Source organism: Podarcis muralis, chromosome 6 (genome assembly GCF_964188315.1).
Source record: "Podarcis muralis chromosome 6, rPodMur119.hap1.1, whole genome shotgun sequence".
Lineage (NCBI taxonomy): Eukaryota > Metazoa > Chordata > Lepidosauria > Squamata > Lacertidae > Podarcis > Podarcis muralis.
Window position 1 is genome coordinate 3,286,036 of NC_135660.1, and position 15,253 is coordinate 3,301,288.

Consider the following 15,253-nt stretch of genomic DNA (forward strand, 5'->3'; position numbering starts at 1 on the left):
CCACTGAGCCTCTTGGGCTTGCCGATCAGAAGGTCGGCAGTTTGAATCCCCACGATGGGGTGAACTCCCGTTGCTCTGTCCCAGCTCCAGCCAACCTAGCAGTTCGAAGGCACGCCAGTGCAATTAGATAAATAGGTACCACTGCGGCAGAAAACTAAATGGTGTTTCTGTGCACTCTGGTTTCCATCACGGTGTCCCGTTGCTCCAGAAGCGGTTTAGTCCTGCTGGCCACATGACCCGGAAAGCTGTTTGTGGATAAATGCTGGCTCCCTCGGCCTGAAAGTGAGATGAGTGCCACAACCCCATAGTCGCCTTTGACTGGACTTAACCGTCCAGGGGTCCTTTACCTTTTACCATACCCAACCAGCGTGCCATATGGGCTGACCATGTACTGCAGAACGTGCCCCAGGATCTTCCCCAACTTAAACTTGGGCATTTAATTCACCAGTCGAGAAGTCTCCCTTTTCTACCTAGTAAAGCCCTCCAGCCTGGCATAGCTTCCTTCAGCCAGCTAAGATCCTCTTTCCCCTGCGTGTGCTTCATTTAAAATTAAAATGGAAGACAGATGGGGAGAGAGAAATGCTCAACTCCCAGCAATGCTCAGGTTTTCGTTCGCCTTATCAGGACAAAGAGTCCACAGCTGAACAAAAGGACATGAAGAGAAAGAGATTAGAGGCAGGCATTTTCAACAAATATCTTCCTCTGTCACACACGAGGCAACATTCCCCCACACTCCGCAGGTTCCTTTGGACTTTATCAACGGCATCTTTCAAAATGTTGCGAGTTCTGCTGCTCAGCTTGTGCAGAATCCCCAGCAATTTCCCCTCCCCTTTTCTTCTAGAAATCAGCTCAACACATGGAGAAAAGTAGAGGCTGGGAGGCTGCAGTGGACCGCTGACATGGGCCTGGACCATGGGTAGGCAAACTAAGACCTGGGGGCCGGATCTGGTCCAATCACCTTCTAAATACGGCCCACGGACGCTCCGGGAATCAGCGTGTTTTTACATGAGTAGAATGTGTCCTTTCATTTAAAATGCATCTCTGGGTTATTTGTGGGGCATAGGAATTCTTTCTCCCACCCCCCAAAAAATATAGTCCAGCCCCCCACAAGGTCTGAGGGACAGTGGACCGCCCCCTGTTGAAAAAGTTTGCTGACCCCAGTGACCTAGACCTTTCTTAAGTTGTGGACAGTGGCGGAAGAAGCCTCTCAGGCACCTAGGGTGGTGCGCCTGGGGCAGGGCGAACCACCCATAGGGGCAGGGCAATCTTCCCATAGGGGCTAGGGATGGGGGGCGCCCATAGGGACAGGCAGAGGGGGAGCTAGAGGCAGCAGCGCATGTCCCAGGGGGGTGCGCTTGTGATGGGGAGCATCCCAGTGGGGTGAGCCAGCAGCTGGGACTAAGCTCAACTCCCTGAATCTCAGGATCCACAACTAAGAAACACAAGGCAGTGCTCTGCAGATCGGGGGTGGAGGTTGGCAGTGGGGCAGATTCTAGCACCAGGAGGGGCAGATGTACAGCTTAGGTGTAGCCATGGGGATGGAGCGAATGGGGAAAGCTCTTGAGCCACTCTTTGGGCTCCCCATAGGCCAGGGATCCTCAAACTTTCTATCCTATATCGACCCAAGGCCTACTCTTGAGGAGGCTCACAGAGGATATTGTGGTGGGTGCAGAAAAGGAATTTGTTTTTTTTTTTTTTTTTTTTTTTGCATCATACTTTTTTATTGAGATTATACAAAAAGGAAAAAAAAAAACACGGACAAAGAAAAAGGAGAGAAGGTAACAATAAGAATACATATAAATACTCAAAGTCCAACCTAAGTGTATCTTATAATACATTAACATATAGAGTATACTTTGTTTACTTAAATTATTATTTCCCTTCCCTCGACTATACAAAAAAAGAAACTGGTTTACCACATATTTCTAACAAACCATAATATACTACACTCTTTCAGACCTGGGACTCCCCTCCACCCTTTTGGTAAGTATCAAACATGTTCCATACTCCCGTACTTATTTTTCACAAATCAAATTTAGTCGCTAGTAAATTTTTCCTATCCCCACCAGTGCTTTATAGATTTGTTCCTATATAGTTCCAATATTTACTCCAATTTTTCTGAAATTTCTGTTCGTCTTGATCTCGAATTTTAACTGTTAACCTATCCAACTCGGCATAATTTATCATTTTGGCCTGCCAATCACTTAAACTGGGTATATTTTCCACTTTCCAATTTTGCGCCAATATAATTCTTGCTGCGGTGGTGGCGTAAAGAAATATGGTCTTATCTTCTTTTTTAATTTCTTTGCCCATCAGTCCCAACAAAAAGGCTTCAGGTCTTTTGGGAAAGGTGTATTTAAATATTTTTTTAAGCTCATTATAGATAATTTCCCAAAAGCCTTTCACCTTGTTACAACGCCACCACATGTGATAAAGATTACCCTCCACCTCGCCACATTTCCAGCATTTGTTGTTCTGTAGCCTGTACATTTTGGCCAGCTTCACCGGTGTATGGTACCATCTATATAACATCTTCCAAATATTCTCTCTCAATGCCGTACAGGCCGTAAATTTTATGGTACTATTCCACAGTTCCGACCACCTTACAAAATCAATATTATACCCAAAGTCAATGGCCCATTTAATCATTGCCTCCTTGACCTCCTCATCTTTTGTCTGCCACTCCAATAAGATCTCATATATTTTAGACAATGTTTTGTTCTTGCTATCTATAACCTCTACGTTAAATTTTGATTTTTTATCATCAAAGCCTAAACTCTTTTTGTCTTCTTTTAACAAGTCATGCACTTGATGATATTGCAACCAACCCGTGAGTAGGCTTTGTATCTCTTCGTAGGGTCTAAGTTTGGGCCCTTGATCTGTTTTTCTTAGAAGATCTTCATATGTCGCATTGCTCCCTTCCATATTTAGTTTCTTAACCGTTAGAACCTCTATTGGTGAGATCCACCAGGGGGTTTTCCTTTCAAGGAGGTTTTTATTCCTTTCCCACACCTGGTAGATTGGTCCCCTGAAAATATGGTTTAGGAAGCTCCTGTGTACCTTCACCTTCCCATACCACAGGTACGCGTGCCACCCGTACCTATTATCATAGCCTTCCAGATCCAGTATATCTCTGTTCTCTAGTTTTATCCATTCCTTTATCCAAAGTAGGCACGCTGATTCATAATATAAGCTCAAATCTGGAAGGGAAAAGCCCCCTCTTTCTTTTTTATCTATTAGTATTTTCATTTTTATCCGTGGTCTTTTCCCTTGCCAGATGTATTTCGCTAAGGCTCTTTGCCACTCTTTACACTGTTTTATACCTTTAAGTATTGGGATAGTTTGAAACAGGAACAACATTCTGGGTAAAATATTCATTTTTACTACTGCTATCCTTCCTAAAAAGGAGAGTTTCAGTCTTCCCCAGATTTCCATATCTTTCTTTATATTCTTCCAGGTGACCTCATAATTGTCCTTGTACAGATTTAAGTTTTTAGCCGTAATCCAAATTCCTAGATATTTCACTTTCTTAACTGCCGTGATTCCTACCCTTTGTTCTAGATCAATCGTTTCCTCCTTTGTTAAATTTTTAACCAACATTTTGGTTTTATCTTTATTTACCTTGAGCCCTGCAACCGCTCCGAATTCTTCAATTATTTGTAAAGCTTCTTTAGTACTCTTCTGTGGGTCTTCTAGGGTTAGTACAATGTCATCTGCAAAAGCTTTTATTTTGAATTCTCTCTTTCCTACCCTGACCCCTTTAACTTCTGTAGCCTCCCTTAATCTTTCATTAAGTATCTCCAATACTGTTATAAATAATAGAGGAGACAGGGGGCAGCCTTGTCTCGTTCCTTTATATATACTGAAGTAATCTGTTGTAGTGCTATTTATTACCAATTTTGCCTTTTGTTCCTTATATATTGCTTCTATACCTCTCCTAAATTTTTCTCCCATTCCCATTCCTTCCAGGCTTTTGCTTAGGAAGTCCCACGAGATGTTATCAAATGCCTTTTCGGCGTCTACAAATATTAATGCCGCCTGTCTATCTATTTTCATATCCAAGTATTCGATAATATTTATCAAATTCCTCACATTTTCCCTTAATTGCCTCCCTGGAAGGAAGCCTGTTTGGTCTTTATGTATTCTCTTATTTAATACCTTTTTCAATCTTTCTGCCATTACAGCTGCGAATATTTTATAATCGTTATTTAATAATGAAATTGGCCTGTAGTTCTTGACGTCCAAAGTATCAACATCTTTTTTTGGGATTAACGTGATATATGCTTCCTTCCAGGTATTGGGGATCCTTCCTTCTTTTAGTATATTATTCATCACCTCACCTAACACTGGGGATAGTTGGTTGCTTAGTGTTTTATAGTATTTTGCCGGAAGGCCATCCGGCCCCGGCGCTTTCCCACTTTTCATCTTTCTAATAGCTTTCTCTATCTCCTCTTGTGTAATTGCCTGATCCAGTGTCTCTTTTTCTTCATTTAAAATTGGTTTTAAGTGGTATTTTTGCAAGAAGCTGTCTATTTCTTGTTCTGTTTCTTTTCCTTTTTTATATAAATCCTTGTAAAATTTTTGAAATATCCTTTTTATTTCTTTTGGTTCTTCCACAATTCTTTCTCCCTCTCTTATCTTATTGATAGTATTTTGTTTCCTCCTTTCTCTTATTTGCCACGCCAAATACTTGCCTATCTTATTTGCTGACTCAAAGTTTTTCTGGTTCATCATTTTAATTTTCCATTCTATTTCTTGATTAATTATCATGGAAAATTTGGCTTGTAATATCTTTAAATTCTGTTTTGCGGTCTCATCACTAGGGTTGTCAATTAATTTTCTTTCATTTTCCATAATTTGTGTTAGGACCTGTTCTTTCTTTGACTCCTTTTCTTTCCTTAATTGGCTATTTTTCTGAATCAAGAACCCCCTCATCACAGCCTTTCCGGGTGCAGAAAAGGAATTTGGACCATCTCATGATTGACTGCCGTGGTAACCTCAGCCAAAAAGCCATGACTGACATCACAGTGCCTTCTTCTTTCAAGTGTCCAATTACAGTGGTACCTCGGTTTTCGAGCCTCTCAGAAGCTGAACATTTCAGTTTTCGAGCGCCAAAAACCTGGAAGCAATTGCTTCTGTTTCTGAACATGCCTCGGAAGTCAAACAGCTTCTGCTGAGTCCCCCCCCCCTTTCTCCATTGAAATTGCAGACCGTCTTTTGTGCCTTGGTTTTCGATCGTTTCAGAAGTCAAACGGTCTTCTGGAACGGATTGCGTTCGAAAACCGAGGTACCACTGTAGTGGCAATTATATCTACCAGTCAAAAAGGCATTCAACCCCCTTCAGAACAGGATAGAACCCAGAAGATGTAGGCTCTCAAAAATAATTGCACTCATCCCTCCTGACTCCCACCACAAGCAGTCTGGATCCGTTCCCAATAATACTATTTTTTTTAAAAAAAAATCATTACATATAGAAATCCGAATGCTGTACACATGGAAGACATTTTGTGTTTGGCAGAGGAGAGGGAACTGGAAAAGAGGGAGAGACTTAAGCTGCATAAAAGACTTAAGATTAAAGCCTTTGAATAGTTTAGCTAGCAAATACGACATGGTTTTTGTTTGCTTCTTCTTTGCTTTAGTGCTTCCAGCGGGGGGGGGGGGGTGAGGTTTTTTTAATATACCTGAAAGAGATTTGCTCCCCTTTCTTTTCTCTCTTTCTCTCTGTGAGATGAGAGGTCCAGGTGGAATGTTTCATAAGACTAGATGCTTGACATGATTGCCTCTATTATGTGTCCCTTTGTAACGATGGAAGTAGCCGTGGCAAATTTCACAAGAGTTTGAGGAAAAGGGACTCCTCAGAACCTGGCACCCTGCCCGTATGGGCCAGTCTTGACAGACCCTAGGGTTGTGCGCCCATCTCACTCAAGAGGCCGGGGGCCAGCGCTGTCCGCAGACACTTCCGGGTCACGTGGCCAGCGTGACAAGCTGCATCTGGCGAGCCAGCGCAGCACACGGAAACGCCGTTTACCTTCCCGCTAGTAAGCGGTCCCTATTTATCTACTTGCACCCAGAGGTGCTTTCGAACTGCTAGGTTGGCAGGCGCTGGGACCGAGCAACGGGAGCGCACCCCGCTGCGGGGATTCGAACCGCCGACCTTTTGATCGGCAAGCCCTAGGCGCTGAGGCTTTTACCCACAGCGCCACCCGCGTCTACAGACATATGTACTGCTGCATGCCACCCCAATCTTTGAGCACAACAGATTCCGGGACTCCAACGTGGCTTACCCAGGGTTCGTGCTACCTTTTGGAAGTCAGGTACAGAGAAGACTGTGGTGTCTTTATGATATATGGTTTATTTATATGTGTATACAACCTGAGCCTGGGACGTGGGTGGTGCTGTGGATTAAACCACAGAGCCTAGGGCTTGCCAATCAGAAGGTCGGCGGTTTGAATCCCCGCGACGGGGTGAGCTCCCGTTGCTAAGTCCCTGCTCCTGCCAACCTAGCAGTTTGAAAGCACATCAAAGTGCAAGTAGATAAATAGGTACCGCTCCAGTGGGAAGGTGAACGGCGTTTCCGTGCGCTGCTCTGGTTCGCCAGAAGCGGCTTAGTCATGCTGGCCACATGACCTGGAAGCTGTAAGCCAGCTCCCTCGGCCAATAAAGTGAGATGAGCGCCGCAACCCCAGAGTTGGTCATGACTGGACCTAATGTTCAGGGGTCCCTTTACCCTTTACCTTACAACCTGAGCCTATGATGGAGGTGTTCAAGAGGGTCTTGTTTCACCCGTAGGTGCAGACTTGGGATGCAAGCAGATATCAGACATTGTACTATGAGCCTCTCTCAGCTTGCTGCCTTCAACAGCCTGCAACCTTTTCCCATCATGGCCATCTCTAAAATTCTACTTCAGACTCTCCCTTTAGTCTTCTAACTAACCCTGAGTTTAAGGAGGGACACTGCTCTATTTCCGTGTGCTGCTCTGGTTCACCAGAAGCCTTTTAGTCATGCTGGCCACATGAGCCAGAAGCTGTATGCCGGCTCCCTTGGCCTGTAAAGCGAGATGAGCACCGCAACCCAAGAGTCATTCACGACTGGACTTAATTGTCCCTTTACCCTTACCTTTTAATGGCTCATTACCTTCCTTTTGCTCTCCTAATGGCTCATCCCCAGGTGATTTCCTCATCAGGAAACTGGTCTGGCTTATATTTTAACATTTGCTAGATCCAGGGGTTCAGTGTCTGGCACTCAGAAATGCAGGGAGCCTGAAACCGATGACACAGGGATGTATGGCACCCATAAACTCATAACAATGCATAATACACACATACATAATTTTAATTGTATGCTGTCTTTCCACAGTTCAAACCATGCTCAGGGCAGTTTGAGCATGAAAAAAGGCATACCCACAAAAAGTCAGGAAATAAATAAAACTGAAATTCTTGGATGAATAACAGTATATAAATTTAATAAACAATAAAAATACAGTGGTGCCCCGCAAGACGAATGCCTCGCAAGACGGAAAACCCGCTAGACGAAAGGGTTTTCCGTTTTGGAGGTGCTTCGCAAAACAAATTTCCTATGGGCTTGCTTCGCAAGACGAAAATGTCTTGCGAGTTCCTGCAGGGTTCCCCCCCCTTTTCCCCAAGCCACTAAGCCGCTTATCAGCAGATCCGCTAAGCCGCTTATCAGCTGATCCGCTAAGCCGCTTATCAGCAGATCCGCTAAGCCTCTTATCAGCTGATCAGCAGATCCGCTAAGCCGCTTATCAGCAGATCCGCTAAGCCGCTTATCAGCTGATCCGCTAAGCCGTTAAGCCGCTTATCAGCTGATCCGCTAAGCCACTAAGCCGCTTATCAGCTGATCCGCTAAGCCACTAAGCCGCTTATCAGCTGATCCGCTAAGCCACTAAGCCGCTTATCAGCTGATCCGCTAAGCCGCTAAGCCGCTTATCAGCTGATCCGCTAAGCCGCTAAGCCGCTTATCAGCTGATCCGCTAAGCTAAACCGCTAATAGCGCTAAGCCACTAAGCCGCTAATGGGCTTGCTTCGCAAGACGAAAAAACCGCAAGACGAAGAGACTCGCGGAACAGATTCTTTTCGTCTTGCGAGGCACCACTGTAATAAAAATGCAATAAAAATAATAAAAATACAAATTGAAACCAAACGATTGCCACATAAACCACAAGATCTTAAATAAAGAAGTAAACAACAACAGCAGCAATTCCCCCTGCCCAACCATCCCAACCCAAAAGTCTGTTCAGCAGCCTCTGCTCTTGTAGTTGGGGTCAGTCCAAGCTCTGCCCTCCCAGTCTAGGTGGAAAAAAGCCTTCAAGGCACAGAGCAGTTCTTCCAGGTCTCACAGCCAAGATAGCAACTAGAGGCAGAGGGTTGAACAGAAGAAGAGAAGAAGAGTTTGGATTTGATATCCCGCTTTATCACTACCCGAAGGAGTCTCAAAGCGGCTAACATTCTCCTTTCCCTTCCTCCCCCACAACAAACACTCTGTGAGGTGAGTGGGGCTGAGAGACTTCAGAGAAGTGTGACTGGCCCAAGGTCACCCAGCAGCTGCATGTGGAGGGGCAGAGACGCGAACCCGGTTCCCCAGATTACGAGTCTATCGCTCTGAACCACTACACCACACACTGAACAGGGAGCAATTGTGCTGGGAAACTACTATTTCCTTGTAGGATAAGATACCAATTGCCTTGAGCAACCACCACAGCAGCCTGAGGAAAGTGTGACTCGCTTCCTCTCTACTACACTGCAGCGCCCCCACTGCAGATGGCCCAACCAGGTATTGCAGCCATCAGCTCAGTGATGAGCAGACAACCCAGGAAGCCAAGAGGGCTGCAGGTAGTCCAATAAAACTGCCGACTGTGGCCTGGCTGTTCAGTCTGAGCAATACATCTCTTCCCAAAGCAGATTTGCTTGCAGCGTCATGGCAACACTGCCATTGGTTCAGCTGCTCTGTTGTCACAGAAGGAAGCCCTGCAGGTCTGTAGACAGGCAGCTTCAGGGTCAAGAAGAAAGCTTTAGCACTGAAAGTTCATCTCCAGTCTAACACAGTAAATAGTGTGTGCCTTTTTCAAAAGTTTCAGGCCTTGGAGTTTTCCGCTGATAGGTTGGTTCCCATTCTCCTTGCCCAGACATCAAGGGCAGCTTCCAAACTGATGCCCCGTGTGTGAGGATTTGATGCTCAAAAACAAACCCACAAAGCAAACCCCTCCAGGGAACACCAACCCCTCCACCGGCAAGACGCTCAGAGACTTATCAGGGGCGGAAATTACAAAGCCAATTTTTTATCTTTGTTCAACAGTCCCTGAGACCCTGCCGTGCTTCTCATCCAGAGTCGCTTTAATTTCTGATCCATTAAACTCAGAGTGTTTGGAGCGTCATGAAAACCATTCAGTTTATCAGCATCAGGGCCTCAGGAGAGAGGAAGGTGTTTCGCAGCTCAGGTTGACCTCTTCTCTTCCCCCGCGATGGTGATGACAAGAGGAGAATTACATTCTCGCAGCTTCAGCCCGGCTGCCTGGGCCGACAACCGCTCTGATCCGAGATCTGATAAATTAGGAATCCGCAGCCTCAAAGACTTCCAGAAGAAAGAGAGAGAGAGAGTGAGAGGTCCATGATGCACAAGGCTGATAACATTATGCTAATGTTTGAAAAGTACTTGTACCCTGGACTGGATTCAAATAAAAGCCAAGGAAATTCTTCGAGAGTTTTTTCACAAGCGGAAATGTTAAAGACTTCAGGCACTTAGAAAGGCATGGCGGGAGGGAGAGACAATTAGAAATCACAGAGACAGTGGCGTGGTGTGGGGACCAGGGAAGGCATGGCCCAGGCACAAAATTCCAGGGGTGCAACCAGGCGCCCCCATGCAGGTGCCAGCTTCTGCCAGGATCATTATTATTATTGTCAGTGTTTGTAAAAAGCAAAAAAAGGAGGAAAAGGTTCTGACCTCCCTTTGCCTCTTTTTCCTGGTCCTCGGACCCTTGTCGGCACAAAAAGAGTCCACGAGAATATCCTTGCAGAGTTTTATTCTTAAAAGTCTTTGTGCAAAACACGACTGAATAACTATACACACCAGCACCAACCAACCCAAACACCAGCCTCAGCAACAAACTAACATTTCTCACTTATATATACAACTTGGTGCAGACCGCTGAGTCATGCTGACCCAGCTTTATTCGCATTAAAGAAACAGCGGCCATTTTAGCCGTGACACCCCTTCTGTTTCTTTAAATACGAAAAACCCCAACAGAAACAATACATACATACATTATATACATAAACCCAGTTTTGTCATCAGTTCATTATGGCATGATGCTGGCAAAGGCTTGGTGAACAAATCAGCAATATTATCTTGTGATTGACAATACTCCAGTTTGATTACCCCATTCTGTACACAATCTCTAACATTCGCATGATGGATAGCAATATGTTTTGATGCGAATTTCATTATTTCCGAGCCCGCTAATGCAATGCACGATTGGCTATCTTCATACACTTGGATAGGCAAATCTACTTTACAATCTAGATCTTTTAGTATCTGTATAAACCACATGATTTCATTGCATGCTAGCGACAGGCTCCCATATTCTGCCTCACAGGATGAGGTTGCAACAAATCCTTGTTTCTCTGACCTCCACCCAATTATGGAATTGGCAAACATCATAACCATTCCACTTGTAGATTTTCTGGTAGCTACACAGCTTCCCCAGTCTGCATCAACAAATACTTCTAGTTTTTCGTGTTGTGTACTAGATATCTTCAGACATACATTTAATGTCCCCTTTAGATATCTGATAAGCCTTTTCAAAGCACACCAATCAGCAGTACTGGGTTTAGATACACATTGGCTCAGGACATTTGTAGCACATGCAATGTCTGGCCTTGACCACTGGCTTAAATATAACAGTGATCCTATTTTTGAGTGATACAACTCAGGCTGATCAAATTCATCATCACACACTGTCTTTGGGAAATCTGGTGTCATGGGAGTCTGAACTGGCTTGCAGTTTTCCATGCCAAACTGCTCTATCAAACGAAGAATTTTCTCTTTCTGACTCAATAGGAAGCTTCCATCAGCTTCCTGCCTTACTTCTACTCCCAAGTAATTGCTTACAGGCCCCAAGGCTTTAAGCTTAAACCTCTTTTCCAGTTGACTTGTGAGCTTCTGGATCTCATCTGTGGAACTCCCTGCCACAAGCAAATCATCAACAAAGACTAAGAGCATTAGATATTTGTTGCCTGATCCCTTGGTGTACAGGCATGGATCAGCCACACTCCTTTTAAAACCAAGTTTTACAAGGGCTTCATTTAAACACTGGTTCCAACACCTTCCACTTTGTTTGAGACCATAAACAGCCTTTCTCAAACGCCAGACTGCACCATTCTCCTCTTCAAACCCAGGGGGTTGTCTCATTAACACTTCATGGTCTAAATTTGCATGCAGATATGCAGCATCAACATCAAAATGGTGCACTGCTAGTTGTCTTACAGCAGCAATGGAAAGCATTAAGCGAAAAGTTTCACTCTTTACAGTGGGAGAAAACACTTCATCATAACTCTCCCCTTTAATCTGAGTGAACCCTCTGGCTACTAATCTGGCTCGAAAACGTGGTTCCCCAGATGCAAGGGTTTTCCTTTTGTAAACCCACTTGCATGACACCACTCTGCCACCAGGTGGCGGCATTATGACCTCAAACACTTTGTTACGTTTAAAAGAGTCCATTTCTTCTTTCATAGCTTGTTCCCACAAAGCACATTCTCCAGGGGGTAAGTCTAAGACTTCATTATAACTTTGTGGTTCCACACAACTCACATTGCATACTCTCACTCCTCCTAGGGTCAAACGCTGAGGAGGTACACCCTTGTTTGAACGCTGGGAGCGCCTAGGCACTACTACTTCTTCTTCCCCCCTTATCTCTGGCTCTTCTTCCTCTTCCTCTAGAGAAGTATTATCTATTGCCACATCTTTTGGGGAAATCTGTGCCCCCTCCTCATCCTGCTCCTGTGTTGCCAATGGCTGAGAAGAAGCCTCTTCTCTTACTTGCAGGGGCAGTAGGCAATCTGGGTTGGCATGGATCACAGTCCATCTGTCCTGGTCAGCGAAGTCTGCACTTCGTGACAGAACCACTCGTCCTGGGCGTAAATTGAAACGCCACCCTTTGCCATAGGACTGATATCCCACAAACCGCAGTCTCTGCGCTCTAGCACCCCCTTTCTGGCGCTGAGCTTTGGGGATGTTTACATGTGCCCAAGCACCCCAGTTATGGAGCATTGTCCACTCTGGTTCTTTCCCAAACAACACACGATAAGGAATATCTTTTATAGAGCTAGACCAGGTTCTATTAATCAAAAAATTCGCTGTCAGAAAAGCCTCGCCCCACAGCCTATGGTTGTGACCCAATCCTGCATCCACTAGCAGGCAGTCCTTTACTGACTGTATTACAGCCCCACGTCTTTCACACAGACCATTTTCAGCAGGGCTATAAGGGTTAGTCAAACGATGAGTGATCCCCTTACGTCGCAACCATGTCCCAAATTGTTTGTTCAGAAATTCTCCGCCCCTATCTGTTTGCAACTGCACAACAGGGCGAGCGAAGAGCTTTTCAGCTTGGGCAACCCATTCTCTGAATGTGGGGAAACACTCAGATTTCTGCTTTAACAAAAACAACCAACTAAAACGTGATTTATCATCAATTACCAGAAAAGCATATCTGGCGCCCCCTTCAGTCTTCTGTGGAAAAGGGCCTATCACGTCACAATGGACAAGTTCTAAAACCTCTTTAGATACTCTGTCACTTTTAGAAGCCACAGGCTTCCTCTTAGATTTGGCCATTTTACATACATTGCAATCTAGGAAACAGTTACAGCTGTTTACTTTTAGGTTCTTGCACACCTTTTGCATCTCTGAAAGCACACGGAAATTGGCGTGACCCAGTTTTCTGTGCAGTTCATGTACACACCTCTTATGAACTGGCAAATTATCCTGAACCACCTGGGCTGCTTTAACAGGCTTGTCCTGCATTACATATAACCCATTTTCCAACTTTGCATGGCCACATACCTGAGTTCCATTCTTTATCAGACAGCCATCCCGTGTGAAGTTAACACTATACCCTGCATTAATCAAACAGCTTACAGACAGCAAACAATAGTCCAAACTGCTGACAAACAGAGTCTCTGGTAGAGTAGTGTTCAAGCACTGCAGGAAACATGTTCCCTGGCCATCAATCTTGCTTCTACGACCATCAGCAAGATAAATTGAGTCTTTTCCATCAGCTGGCTTCCCCAGGGTCTTAAAGTCCTCCCGACTGTTGCAGATAATCCTGCTGCTCCCAGAGTCCAGCAACCATGTTCCTCGAGATATCTTCCTCTCCTCTCGAGAAAATGCAGAAACAAACTGAGCAGAACGCGTGTTCTTCTTCTCTGAAGAGAACCCCTTCTGCTTACGTTTCTGCGTTGATTGCTGTCTCTGCTCCACGTCGTCTCCTGGAAGTCTTGCCCTGCATTGACGTTGGAGATGCCCGGGTTGGTTGCATCTATAGCACCTCCTCACCGCCATTGCCAAGTCCAAACCTTGGCGTTGCTCCATTGGCAGATTCTGCTGCTGGCCCCCTTTGCTGTAACTCCTCCGCTCTTGGAGTTCAGCCTGTCTATCTGACCTTTTCTCTGCTTCTTCAGTCAATCTTCCAACCACATACTCAAGGGTCAGATCTCGGGGACGCATACTCTCCATGCTGTTAATCACGGGCAACCAGCTTTCAGGCAAACTTGAAAGAATAATGTAGGTTTGGTCAGTCTCATCATAACGCTTACCTCTCTGCTGTAGTTGAAGAAACAGAGATTTCAGCGTTTGAAGATGAGTTGCCAAACTCTCACCTTCTTTCATAACAGTCCTGAACAGCCTTCTGGTCAGAGAAATTATAGTTCCAGCAGTTTCTCTGACATGCATTGCCCTTAATAAATTCCAGCACTCAAACGCTGTGCTGGCATTTGCTACATGCAATAACTGAGAGTTGCTCAAACACAGCATAATTTGGGCACAAGCCCTTTCATCTAGCCATTTTTTCTCAGCAGAGTCAGTCCTCAAAACCTCAGTTTCAACACAGTCCCATAGTCCATCTCTCCTTAACAACTGCTGCATTTTAATTGACCAACTCAGCCAGTTGCTTTCTGAGAGAAGTTCAAAAGGGATGCCTCCCCCAATATTTACAACTTGGGAAGACTGGAAATCTGCCATCTCTGCTGGTGCTTGCAGAGCCCCTTCTGTGGGGCCTCCAACAAACTCTCCAGACTCTCTCTTTAGAGTCCCACTAGATGGTCCTGGCTGGCACTCACCGGCTTCTAGCTGCTGCCTCTGTTGACCCTCAGGTCCCGCCTGGCTCTGCAACTGGTGTAGCCGCTCTGTGAGTCGCCCACTGTGGTCCTCTAGCAGTTCAAACTGTTCCAGTAGCCGACGCTGAGTGCTTTTCTGGTCCTCAGATCCTAGCCGCTCCAGCGTCGCTGCAGACAGTTACAGCTTGCCACCAACTGCTCCAACGCACAGCCACTGGCTCCATACACCACCAGGACACACCAGCTCCCTGCTGAGATGCTGTCAGTCGTTTTGCACTTTGCACATGCTCAGAAACACTGGGCCCATAACCTGTCAGTGTTTGTAAAAAGCAAAAAAAAGGAGGAAAAGGTTCTGACCTCCCTTTGCCTCTTTTTCCTGGTCCTCGGACCCTTGTCGGCACGAAAAGAGTCCACGAGAATATCCTTGCAGAGTTTTATTCTTAAAAGTCTTTGTGCAAAACACGACTGAATAACTATACACACCAGCACCAACCAACCCAAACACCAGCCTCAGCAACAAACTAACATTTCTCACTTATATATACAACTTGGTGCAGACCGCTGAGTCATGCTGACCCAGCTTTATTCGCATTAAAGAAACAGCGGCCATTTTAGCCGTGACAATTATTAATTATTATTTATACCCGCCCATCTGGCTGGGCTTCCCCAGCCACTCTGGGCAGCTGCCAACAAAATATTAAAATACAGTAATGCATCAAAGCCCTAAACAGGGCTGACCATAAAGAAGGCTGATCGCCTAAGAATTGATGCTTTTGAATTCTGGTGCTGGAGGAGACTCTTGAGAGTCCCATGGACTGCAAGAAGATCAAATCTACCCATTCTGAAGGAAATCAGCCCTGAGTGCTCACTGGAAGGACAGATCCTGAAGCTGAGGCTCCAAGACTTTGGCC

The 15,253-nt window shown here is 45.3% G+C and overlaps 1 long non-coding RNA gene across 1 annotated transcript; it reads right to left on the reverse strand.

The window, feature by feature from the left end:
• Positions 1-10,019: 10,019 nt before the first annotated feature.
• On the reverse strand, positions 10,020-14,963 carry LOC144327919 (uncharacterized). Its single transcript, XR_013393088.1, has 2 exons — positions 14,346-14,963; positions 10,020-13,777 (listed from the first exon to the last, which is right to left on the reverse strand). It is a non-coding gene; the product is annotated as an uncharacterized LOC144327919 (long non-coding RNA).
• Between the last annotated feature and the right edge of the window lie 290 nt (positions 14,964-15,253).